Here is a 13631-nt window from a genome sequence, read left to right as displayed (position 1 = left end):
CTTTCCTACTGTCTTCATCCAATCCTTCTTACTCCTTTCCATGGCAAGCTGTATATAGGGTTTCACCGTTGTCAGTGGCTACCTCCCATCCTCTCAGTGAAAATGTTCAACGCACCCTGTCACGGCACGGCTAATCATCTGTTGGTTCTCAATCAGGTTGGAATAGAGTCCATTGATTCTTTTGCGTCTGTCACTAACGCCCAACCTTCAGGAGTTTGAAGCTCGTCACAGTCATTCAATCATTGAATCCTACTCAGAATACCACAAACAAGGTTTAGACCTTCCGGATTCTCTTGAATGCCACCATCAATTCTAGCTTATACCACAAAGATTCCGATTAAGGGATCCAAGAGATATCCACTCAATCTAAGGTAGAACGGAGGTGGTTGTCAGGCACACGTTCATAGGAGAGAATGATGATGAGTGTCACAGATCATCACATTCATCAAGTTGAAGAACAAGTGATATCTTAGAACAAGAACAAGCTGAATTGAACAGAAGAACAATAGTAATTGCATTAATACTCGAGGTACAGCAGAGCTCCACACCTTAATCTATGGTGTGTAGAAACTCCACCGTTGAAAATACATAAGAACAAGGTCTAGGCATGGCCGTGAGGCTAACCCCATGATCTAAGATAGCATAAGACTAAAGATAGCTACCAAGATGAGAATACAATAGTAAAAGGTCCTATTTGTAGAGAACTAGTAACCTAGGGTTTACAAGGATGAGTAAATGACATAAAAATCCACTTCCGGGTCCACTTGGTGTGTGCTTGGGCTGAGCATTGAAGCATTTTCGTGTAGAGACTTCTCTTGGAGTTAAACGCCAGCTTTTGTGCCAGTTTGGGCGTTTAACTCCCATTCTTGTGCCAGTTCCGGCGTTTAACGCTGGGCAGTTTTGAGCTGATTTGGAACTCCAGTTTGGGCCCTTAAATCCCGGGCAAAGTATGGACTATTATATATTTCTGGAAAGCCCAGGATGTCTACTTTCCAACGCCGTTGAGAGCGCGCCAATTGGGCTTCTGTAACTCCAGAAAATCCACTTTGAGTGCAGGAAGGTCAGAATCCAACAGCATCTGCAGTCCTTTTCAGCCTCTGAATTAGATTTTTGCTCAGGTCCCTCAATTTCAGCCAGAAAATACCTGAAATCATAGAAAAACACACAAACTCATAGTAAAGTCCAGAAAAGTGAATTTTTACTAAAAACTAATAAAAGTATACTAAAAACAAACTAAAACATACTAAAAACATACTAAAAACAATGCCAAAAAGCGTATAAATTATCCGCTCATCAATGAGCTCTGAAGAATATTCTTCCTCTGAAGAGGATGATGATGTAACTGGAGAGCAAGTTGCTCAATAATTAGGAGCTATCATGAAGCTGAATGCCAAGTTGTTTGGTAATGAGACTTGGGAAGGTGAACCTCCCTTGCTCATTAGTGAACTAGATACATGGGTTCAGAAAACTTTACCCCAAAAGAGACAAGATCCTGGCAAATTCTTAATACCCTGCATCATAGGCACCTTGAACTTTAACAAGGCTCTGTGTGACCTAGGGTCAGACATAAATCTTATGCCACTCTCTGTAATGGAGAAGCTGGGGATCATTGAGGTACAGCCTGCCTTATTCTCATTACAATTGGCAGAAAAGTCAGTAAGACAAGCTTATGGATTAGTAGAAGATGTGTTAGTAAAGGTTGAGGGCCTTTACTTCCCTGCTGATTTCATCATCTTAGACACTAGGAAGGAGGAGGACGAATGCATCATCCTTGGAAGACCTTTCCTAGCCACAGTAGGTGCTGTGATTGATGTTAACAGAGGAGAATTAGTCCTTCAATTGAATGGGGACTACCTTATGTTTAAGGCACACGGCCATCCCTCTGTAACACTGGAGAGAAAGCATGAAAGGCTTCTCTCAACACAGGGTCAGACAAAGCCCCCACAGTCAAACTCTAAGTTTGGTGTTAGGAGGCCACAACCAGACTCTAAGTTTGGTGTTGAAAAGACCCCACATTCAAACTCTAAGTTTGGTGTTGGGAGGACTTCATCGTGGTCTGAACTTTTCTAAGGCTCCATGAGAGCCCACTGTCAAGTTAGTGACATTAAAAGAGCGCTTGTTGGGAGGCAACCCAATTTTAGTTATCTAATTTTATTTTTATTTTATTGTTATTTTGTGTTTTATTAGGTTCATGATCATGTGGAGTCACGAAAAAATATTAAAATTAAAAACAGAATCAAAAACAGCAAAAGAAAAATCACACCCTGGAGGAAGGACTTACTGGCATTTAAACGCCAGTAAAGAGCATCTGGCTAGCGTTCAACGCCAGAACAGAGCATGGATCTGGTGTTGAACGCCATAAACAAGCAACACTCTGGCGTTCAAACGCCAGGAATACACCCTGAGGAAAGCTGGCGCTGAACGCCAGAAACAAGCATGGAACTGGTGTTCAACGCCAGAAACATGCTACAATTGGGCGTTGAACGCCAAGATTGAGCATCACTTCGGCGTTTAAATGCCAGAATTGTATGCAAAGGCATTCTACATGCCTAATTGGTGCAGGGATGTAAATCCTTGACACCTCAGGATCTGTGGACCCTACAGGATCATCTCAGGATCTGTGAACCCCACAGGATCCCCACCTACCTCACCCTCTCTCTCTCCATTCATGGTCATCCCTTCTGTTTTTCATACACCACTCACATCTATCCACTCTTCCCCATACACCCCACCTACCTTCAAAATTCAACTTCTCTTTCCCACCCAATCCCACCCATATATCCGAATACACACATCCCTCCATCTCCTCTATATCTTCTTCTTATTCTTCATCTTTTCTTTCTTCTCTTGCTCGAGGGCGAGCAATTTTCTAAGTTTGGTGTGGTAAAAGCATAGCTTTTTGTTTTTCCATAACCATTGATGGCACCTAAGGCCAGAGAAACCTCTAGAAAGAGGAAAGGGAAGACAAAAGCTTCCACCTCCGAGTCATAGGAGATGGAGAGATTCATCTAAAGGGTCTATAGCTCAGTGGTAGAACATTTGACTACAAATTAAGAGATTCCGGAGATACCTCAGGGGATAAATTTTCCGCCACACAATTATTGGGAGGAACTAAGGATAGGAGCACCAAAATCACTAGGGATCATGCAACAGAAGCAAAGAAGAAACATAGAGGAGCTCAAAGAGCACCATTGGTCCTTCAAGAAGGTGCCACCCTCACTAAGGTGGACTCATTCCTTGTTCTTATTTTCTCTGCTTTTCGATTTTTATGTTATATGTTTATCTATGTTTTGTGTCTCTACTTCATGATCATTAGTAGTTAGTAACTATGTCTTAAAGCTATGAATAATTCCATTAATCCTTCACCTCTCTTAAATGAAAAATGTTTCTAATTCAAAAGAACAAGAAGTACATGAATTTCAAATTTATCCTTGAATTTAGTTTAATTATATTGATGTGGTGACAATACTTTTTGTTCTCTGAATGAATGCTTGAACAGTGCATATTTTTGATCTTGTTGTTTATGAATTTAACATTATTGGCTCTTGAAAGAATGATGAATAAGAGAAATGTTATTGATGATCTGAAAAATCATAAAATTGATTCTTGAAGCAAGAAAAAGCAGTGAAAAAGCAAAAGGCTTGAAAAAAAAAGGTGGCGAAAAAAAAATAGAAAGAAAAAGAAAAAGCAAGCAGAAAAAGCCAATAGCCCTTAAAACCAAAAGGCAAGGGTAAAAAGGATCCAAGGCTTTGAGCATCAATGGATAGGAGGGCCCAAGGAAATAAATCCAGGCCTAAGCGGCTAGATCAAGCTGTCCCTAACCATGTGCTTGTGTCATGAAGGTCCAAGTGAAAAGCTTGAGATTGAGTGGTTAAAGTCGTGATCCAAAGCAAAAAGAGTGTGCTTAAGAGCTCTGGACACCTCTAACTGGGGACTCTAGCAAAGCTGACTCACAATCTGAAAAGGTTCACCCAGTCATGTGTCTGTGGCATTTATGTATCCAGTGGTAATACTGGAAAACAAAGTTCTTAGGGCCACAGCCAAGACTCATAAAAGTAGCTGTGTCCAAGAATCAACAAAATTAACTAGGAGAATCAATAACACTATCTGAAATTCTAAGTTCCTATAGAAGCCAATCATTCTAAACTTCAAAGGAAAAAGTGAGATGCCAAAACTGTTCAGAAGCAAAAAGCTACAAGTCCCTCTCATCTAATTAGAATTAATATTCATTGATATTTTGGGATTCATAGTATCTTCTCTTCTTTTTATCCTAATTGATTTTTAGTTGCTTGGGGACAAGCAACAATTTAAGTTTGGTGTTGTGATGAGCGGATAAGTTATACGCTTTTTGGCATTGTTTTTAGGTAGTTTTTAGTATGATCTAGTTACTTTTAGGGATGTTTTCATTAGTTTTTATGCTAAATTCACATTTCTGGACTTTACTATGAGTTTGTGTGTTTTTCTGTGATTTCAGGTATTTTCTGGCTGAAATTGAGGGACCTGAGCAAAGCTCTGATACGAGGCTGACAAAGGACTGCTGATGCTGTTGGAATCTGACCTCCCTGCACTCGAAATGGATTTTCTGGAGCTATATAACTCCTAATGGCGCTTTCTCAATGGCGTTAAAAAGTAGACACCTAGAGCTTTCCAGCAATATATAATAGTCCATACTTTATTCGTAATTAGACGACGTAAACTGGCGCTCAACGCCAGTTCCATGCTGTATTCTGGAGTCAAACGCCAAAAACAAGTCACGAACCAGAGTTGAACGCCCAAAACATGTTACAACTTGGCGTTCAACTCCAAGAGAAGCTTCAGCTTGTGGATAGATCAAGCTCAGCCCAAGCACACACCAAGTGGGCCCTGGAAGTGGATTTATGCATCAATTACTTACTTCTGTAAACCCTAGTAGCTAGTCTAGTATAAATAGGACATTTTACTATTGTATTAGACATCTTTGGTCTCAGTTTTATTTTATTCATCTTAGGAGACTATTGATCACATTTTGGGGGCTGACCATTCGGCCATGCCTGGACCTTTCACTTATGTATTTTCAACGGTGGAGTTTCTACACACCATAGATTAAGGGTGTGGAGCTCTGCTGTACCTCAAGTTTTAATGCAATTACTACTATTTTCTATCCAATTCGATTTATTCCTGTTCTAAGATATTCGTTGCACTTCAACTTGATGAATGTGATGATCCATGACACTCATCATCATTCTCACTTATGAACGTGCGTGACTTCTTCGTGGTATAAGCTAGAATTGATGGCGGCATTCATGGGAATCCGGAAAGTCTAACCTTGTCTGTGGTATTTCGAGTAGGATTCTGGGATTGAATGACTGTGACGAGCTTCAAACTCCTGAAGGCTGGGCGTTAGTGACAAATGAAAAAGAATCACTGGATTCTATTCCAACCTGATTGAGAACCGACAGATGATTAGCCGTGCTGTGACAGAGCATTTAGACCATTTTCACTGAGAGGATGGGATGTAGTCATTGACAACGGTGATGCCCTACATACAGCTTGCCATAGAAAGGAGTGACAAAGATTGAAGGAAGGCAGTAGAAAAGCAGAGATCCAACAGGGACAAGCATCTCCAGACACTTATCTGAAATTCCCACTAATGAATTTACATAAGTATTTCTATCCTTTATTATTTAATTAAGTATCTCTTTATCTTTTCCGAAAACCACTATCAATTTGAATCCGCCTGACTGAGATTTACAAGGTGACCATAGCTTGCTTCATACCAACAATCTCTGTGGGATCGATCCTTACTCACGTAAGGTATTACTTGGACGACCCAGTACACTTGCTGGTTAGTTGTGCGGAGTTGTGACAAAGTGTGATTCATGTTTGAGAGCACCAAGTTTTTGGAGCCATTGTTGATGATCACAATTTCGCCCACCAGACATCTGTATGGAATGAGCCGAATGGAAAAGAGACTCAAAAGGCAAGCCGGTTAAAATGAGAAGGCCTGACCTCAAACCCGTGGCTAGAAGATGGTTGGAGTTCATCCAACGCTCTATCATTCCTACTAGCAACCGGTCCGAAGTAACTGTGGATCAAGCTATCATGATCCATAGTATCATGATTGGAGAGTAAGTGGAAGTTCATGAGATCATACCTCTAGAAGTATACAAGGTGGCTGACAAGCCTTCCACTTTGGTAAGGTTAGCCTTTCTTCATCTCATCTGTCACCTATGCAATTCAACCGGAATTGTCATAGAGGAAGACTTCCTCATTGAAGAGGACATACCCATCACTAAAAAGAGGATGGAGGAAACAAGAGAGCCCGCTCATGGACTTCAACAAGAGTAAGAGGAAATTCCTCATAAAGAAATCCCTGAGATGCCTCAAGGGATACACTTTCCTCCACAAAGCTATTGGAAGCAACTAAACACCTCTATAGGAGATTTAAGTTCTAACATAGAGCAAATAAAGATGGAGCACCAAGAGCACTCTATTATCCTCCATGAAATCAAAGAGGACCAAAGAGCCATAAGAAAAGAGCAACAAAGGCAAGGAAGAGATATTGAGGAGCTCAAGGACTCTATAGGATCTTCAAGAGGAAGAACTAGCTGCCGTCACTAAGGTGGACCCATTCTTTAATTTCCTTGTTCTTATTTTTCTGTTTTTCATTTCCTATGTTTTATGTTTTATCTGTGTTTTTATCTTTATTACATGATCATTAGTGTTTAGAGTCTATGTCTTAAAGCTATGAATGATTCCATGAATCTCGCACCTTTCTTAAATGAAAAATATTTTTTATTTGCAAAAGAATAAAAAGTGCATGAATTTCAAAATTTATCTTAAAATTAGTTTAATTAGTTTGATATGGTGGCAATACTTCTTGCTTTCTGAATGTATGCTTAAACAGTGCATGTTTGAAATTGGAATTAAGAAAAGATGACACTTGAAAGAATAATGAAAAAGGATACATGTTATTGGTGATCTGAAAAATCATAAAATTGATTCTTGAAGCAAGAAAAAGCAGTGAAAAGCAAAAGCTTGCGAAAAAAAAGAAAGAGCAAGCAGAAAAAGCTAGTAATCCTTTAAACTAAAAGGCAAGGAAAAAGAGGATCTAAGGCTTTGAGCATCAGTGGATAGGAGGGCCCAAAAGGAATAAAATCCTAGCCTAAGCGGCTAAATCAAGCTGTCCCTAACCATGTGCTTGTGTCATGAAGGTCCAAGCGAAAAGCTTGAGACTGAGTGGTAAAAGTCGTGATCCCAAGCTGATGAGTTTGGAAAACTCTAAATTAATATTAGTGATGACTAAACATTATTAATATGATTATCTGCATAATTATCAATTTGATATGGATTCATATATGTTAATTTTTGCTGTGCAGATTTTGATGATTGGGCCGAACAGAAAAGAAAATTTGTTGCAAGCCCAATTGTGTTAAAAATACATTCAGCATTGATACAAAATTGTTTTGATCCTTATGGCTGAATTGTTGTTATGTTATTTTGGACCAGAATTTGTGATACAAGCACAATTGAAATTCATGTCTCAAGACCAAAGTATTTGGTCCGAAACCAATATTGAAAGAAAGCAAGGAATGCTTCCAACGGATCCCATTTTTAATTTGGGATGGATTTCAAATTCAATTAACTTACATTGGAAACATGAGAGAGTTTTAACACTTGATTTGATGGACATCATCAATGCTACACGCTACCTAAAGCAAGGTAAGTGGGAAACTTAATTCACTTTATCACATTCATTAATTATTGTTCAAGTTTCTCTTTCTTCACTCTCATCTCTCTTATCCTACTTCGGTCACTTCACAGAGAAAGCATGGAAGCTATGGCTAGCTACCGAAAGGAAGGAGAAACAAGCAACAAGACCATCGCAATGATGGCAAGAAAAAGAAAACAAAAAGTATGTTGTGGCTGAGATGTTCACCAAGAAAGGTAAGATTTGGTGAAGTAAGCTCAAGCTCTTCACACCAAAAATGGAAGAGAAGATTTTGGTCAGAGGAAGAAGATCCTTGAGGGATGGCTTGTCTAAACTTTTGATCAACTACCACAGGAGGTAGCTACTGTAGCTACGTGGAGAAGATGCAGAAGTTTGAGCAGAAGAAGCTGTCATGCATCAAGAAGAATCAAGGACTAGGAGTCCTTCTTGGAGTGCAAGCAAGGGGGAATGGCTCGGATTGATGAAGCTTGGTGTAAAGGGAAGACACAGAGGTAATTGCATGTTAGTTAAAGCATTCTGTTTCCTCTCCTCTCTCTCTGGCCGGACCAGTTTTCTTGAAGAAGAAGAAGTTTAGCTTGGTTAAAATGGTTTCAACCGTGGAGGCTTCCCCTTCTATAAATAAGGGAGAACAGCCAGGGCTTGAAGCAAGGAGTGAGAGTGCAAGGCACAGTGTTCACATAGCTACCTAAGCTAATAGAAGTTCTTCTCCTTCAATGTTCTTCATTTTGTATTTTTCTGTTTAATTTTGTCTGTCTTGAGTCTCATAGAAAAAGGCAAATAGTGAGGTTTGTAAGAAAAAGCCATAGAGCAGAAAAAGGCGAAAGTGCAAAATTAAAAGAAAAAGCCATAGATGTCCTTAGAGGTCCTTTGTACATCTGTGTTGTGTTTCATGATTCTGTGGAAATCCCTTGCAAGTTGGGTTAGCACTTAGCAGATGAAAGCTTGGCAGTGACCAAGTCAAGTTCAGTTTTGGGATTAGATTCTGGACTTGTCCTGGATAGGAAGGGTAGTTTCTAGGGAAAATTGGTGTTTGTAATCAAAGATGATTATAGTGAAATTCCATCATTGTTGTGATGGAGACTGGATGTAGGCTGCATTGCACTTTGCAGCTAAACCAGGATATATCTTGGTGTGATTTTCTCTCTCTTCTACTCCATTTCTGATTCTGCTGCAAAGGAGACAAAACTGAAAAATATCTCCTGGCTGGTCACGAGACAAAACGAAAAAATCTTATGGCTAGGCACAAGACAAAAACAAGAAATATCTCCTCAAGTTTTCTGAAGGACAACAAGAGTTACTAAGCGAAAAAGGGGCTAAGATTCAACCCCCACTTCTCTTAACCACTAATAAACCATTACAAGCAAAAGAGTGTGCTTAAGAACTCTGGGCACCTCTAACTGGGGACTCTAGCAAAGCTGAGTCACAATCTAAAAAGGTTCACCCAGTTATGTGTCCGTGGCATTTATGTATCCGGTGGTACTATTGGAAAACAAAATGTTAAGGGTCACGGCCAAGATTCATAAAGTTGCTGTGTTCAAGAATTAAAAAGAACTTAACTAGGAAAAACAATAACATTATCTGTATTTCTGAGTTCCTAAAGAGCCCAACAATTCTGAACTCCAATTGATAGAGAGATGCCAAAACTATTCAGAGGCAAAAAGCTACTAGTCTCGCTCATCTAATTAAAACTAATCTTGATTGATATTTTTGAAATTTATTGTATTTTCTCTTTTTTTATCTTATTTTGTTTTTGGTTGCTTGGAGACAAGCAACAATTTAAGTTTGGTGTTCTGATGAGTGGATAATTTATACGCTTTTTGGCATTATTTTTACGTAATTTTTAATATGTTTTAGTTACTTTTTATTATATTTTTATTAGTTTTTATGCAAAAATCGCATTTCTGGACTTTACTATGAGTTTGTGTATTTTTCTGTAATTTCAGGTATTTTCTTGCTAAAATTGAGGGACCTGAGCAAAAATCTGATTCAGAGGCTGAAAAAGGACTGCATATGCTGTTGGATTCTGACCTCCCTGCACTCAAACGCGTTTTTCTGGAGCTACAGAAGTCCAATTGGCACATTCTTAATTGGGCTGAAAAGCTAACATCTTGGGCTTTCCATCAATCTATATTAATTCATACTTTACCCAATATTTGATGGCCCAAACTGGCATTCAACGCCAGCCAGAGTCTCTTTTCTGGCGTAAAACGCCAGAACTGGCACCAAAACTGGAGTTAAATGCCCAAACTAATATCCAAGCTGGCGTTTAACTCTAGAAAAGGCATATGCACGTGTAAATCTCAATGCTCAGCCCAAGCACACACCAAGTGGGCCCCAGAAGTGGATTTCTGCACTATCTGCACTTAGTTACTTATTTTCTGTAATCCTTAGTAACTAGTTTAGTATAAATAGCTTCTTTTACAATTGTATTCGGGGCCTATGCAATTTTTCACATTTGGGAGGCTGGCCATTTGGCCATTCCTAGACCTTTTTCTCTTATGTATTTTCCAACGGTGGAGTTTCTACACCTCATAGATTAAGGTGCGGAGCTCTGCTGTTCTTCATGAATTAATGCAAGTACTATTGTTTCTCTTTCAATTCACGCTTACTACTTCTCCAAGATATACTCTCGTACTTAATTCAGTTAAGTCAAAATGAAGGGATGATCCGTGACAATCACTAACTATCTTCGTTACTCGCTTATCCAAGATCCGCGTGCCTGACAACCACAAGCGGTCTACATGATGTTCAACGTAGTCATTAGACGACAGCCGGAGTATAGTCTCTTGGGTCTCTGATCCACGGATTTGACTTGCCTCTCCTGACAACAGAGCATTCAAATCCATGAGATTGGAACCTTCGTGGTAGAGGCTAGAACCAATTGGCAGCATTCCCGAGATCCGGAAAGTCTAAACCTTGTATGTGGTATTCTGAGTAGGATCTAGGACGGGATGACTGTGACGAGCTTCAAACTAACGAATGTTGGGCGCAATGACAGTGTGCAAAAGGATAGAGAGTTCCTATTCCAACACAAGTGAGAATCGGCAGATGACTAGCCGTGTGGTAGCTGTGCCTGGTATTTTTCATCCGAGACGAGAGATCTGACAGTTCATTAGCCATACAGAAACCGTACCTGGACCATTTTCACTAAGAGGACAGATGGTAGCCATTGACAACAGTGATCTACCAACATACAGCTTGCCATGGAAGGGGCACGCATGATTGGATGAAGACAATAGGAAAGCAGAGGTTTAGAAGCAATAAAGCATCTCCAAACGTTTATCTGAAATTCCCACTAATGAATTACATAAGTATCTTTATTTTAATTTACGTTTTATTTATCTTTCAATTATCAAAACTCATAACCAATTGAATCCGCCTGACTAAGATTTACAGTATGACCATAGCTTGCTTCAAGCCGGTAATCTCTGTGGGATCGACCCTTACTCGCGTAAGGTTTTATTACTTGGACGACCAGTGCACTTGCTGGTTAGTTGTACCGAAGTTGTGAAAAGTGTGTTCAAAATTCCGTGCACCAGGTGTAGAGTGACCTTTTTCTGGAGATAAGATAGTTATCTTATCTTATGTTTGAGTGAGGTCATCTTATCTTTAAGGAGAACCGCCTTTATCTTTCTAGGCTTTAGTTGCCATTAGATTTGGGCTGGGTTCCTTCATTTGGGCCCTCTTTGGGGTCTTCTGGCAATTTGGCCGATCTCTTTGAGAAGAGATCGGGTAATCCTGTCCTAAAGAGGTCGGTTGACTTGTCTTCAATTAACCCGGGTCGTACAACTCGACCAAGGGCAGGAACAGAAGGATTGAGCAAGAAGTGGAGGTGATCATAGAAGAGAGCAAGGGAGCAGAAATTTCAAGGCTATTGGAAGTCTCCCTTCCTAAGCAACCATCTAACACACTGTTTAAGTGGGTAACAATTTCATCCCTTAACCTTATTTGCCCACATGAGTACACTTTCTTAGAAACGGACAGTTAACTTAGAATCCTTTGTGGATTGCTAAGTGAGAAAGAGATCAAGGTTGGGTGGCATGGTGGATTAAGGCCATCTAAGGTTGCACCCTCAAGATTTGAGTCCCAAGGGTGGTGCAAGACAGAATTTAGAGGTTTTTAAAGAAGGATTTGGAGTCTCGGTGAGAATTCAAGAGTTTGGTCACCCCATTGGAGGCTTAAAGATCAACAAGGAGGGGTATTGATAAACAAAGCGTAGGACCCCAGAGGACAATTGAAGACCAAGCATGGGTGGCAGATCAAGGATGAATAGAAGCATAAGCCTCCTTAATATGAGCCCCTCAAATTGTCCAACTTAGGACATTAAACCAAAGTGCTAGGTGGGAGACACCCCCACCATGGTAACATTGTTCTAACCCTTCTCTTTTTGTTCATAGTTCTTTGACTTAATTGCTTTTTGCTATGTTGATTCACTTAGGATTAGTTTAATCTTTGAATTAGATAGGTTCATTTTCTTAAGGTTCATGAATGTTTTGATGTTTGTATATTTGGGGTTGAAATTTTGATTGAGCTAAGGTTGAGTACCTTAGAAATTGAGAAAAAAACTTTTTGAAAAAATAGGGCATCGTCCGTGCACACACACCTGTGCGTGTGCACAAAACTTCTGTTTTCTACGTCCTGTGCGTGTGCACCTCCCTGTGTGCGCGCACACTCATATTTGTGCCATATGTTCGCAGCGCTCGCATGGCTTGTGCATGGCCGCTCCCCTGTTTCTCTTGTGATCTGTGCGCGCACACCTGCTTGTGTGCACGCATGCACCACTCTTTTTGCACACTCTCTACGAGCACACAGGCTTGTGCGTCCGCACACCAGCTTGCACCCCTTCTGTTGGGAGCGCTGGCACAGCCTGTGCACATGAACCCTTCCCCAAGTAAAAAAGAAAAATTTCAGCCATCTGTGCGAACGCAGAGCCTTGTGCGCCCGCACACCTCGATGCACCCCCTCTGTTTGGAGCGCTGCATCCCCTTCTGTTTTGCTTTCTATGCATGCGCACGCACAAGCCTCGACCTGGACGTTAAACAGCGCAAAACCCCTATTGAGCCAGTAGCTTCTTCCTCTCTTCTTTTCCATTACTGCTGAGCCACTCCGCCCAGCCCTCTTCCGGCGACCTTGCCACCAGCGTCCTGCCGCCATCAGCCACCGCCACCCTTCTTTCTCTATCTTCTCTCTTTCTTCTTCCTTTCTTTCTTATCTTTCTCTTTTCTTTCTCTACCACTGGAGAGCTTCTTCACCTTTGTGGAACTCCGGTGTATCTCTGACAAAGATAACCATCATGAACTCGCAGTGGCTATAACAAGTGTTAATGTTTCATATTCTCATCTACCTTTCTTCATCCTTTGATTTTTAGGTTTTTATTTTCTTTTCATGTTAAGTTTTGAAATTATTTTTATTTTCTTTTCATGTTAATTAGATTGAGTTTATTGCTTTCTTTAGTTATTGATGAGCGGATAATTTATACACTTTTTGGCATTGTTTTTAGTGTGTTTTTAGTATGATCTAGTTAGTTTTTAGTATATTTTTATTAGTTTTTAGTTAAAATTCACTTTTCTGGACTTTACTATGAGTTTGTGTGTTTTTCTGTGATTTCAGGTATTTTCTGGCTGAAATTGAGGGACCTGAGCAAAAATCTGATTCAGAGACTAAAAAGGACAGATGCTGTTGGATTCTGACCTCCCTGCACTCGAAGTGGATTTTCTGGAGCTACAGAAGCCCTATTGGCGCGCTCTCAACGGCGTTGGAAAGTAGACATCCTGGGCTTTCCAGCAATATATGATAGTCCATACTTTGCCCAAGATTTGATGGCCCAAACCGGCGTTCAAAGTCACCCTCAGAAATCCCAGCGTTAAACGCCTGGAACTGGCACCAAAACGGGAGTTAAACGCCCAAACTGGCATAAAAG

The sequence above is a fragment of the Arachis duranensis genome, chromosome 5 (genome assembly GCF_000817695.3).
Source record: "Arachis duranensis cultivar V14167 chromosome 5, aradu.V14167.gnm2.J7QH, whole genome shotgun sequence".
Taxonomy (NCBI): Eukaryota; Viridiplantae; Streptophyta; class Magnoliopsida; order Fabales; family Fabaceae; genus Arachis; species Arachis duranensis.
This window is presented reverse-complemented; position numbering follows the sequence as displayed.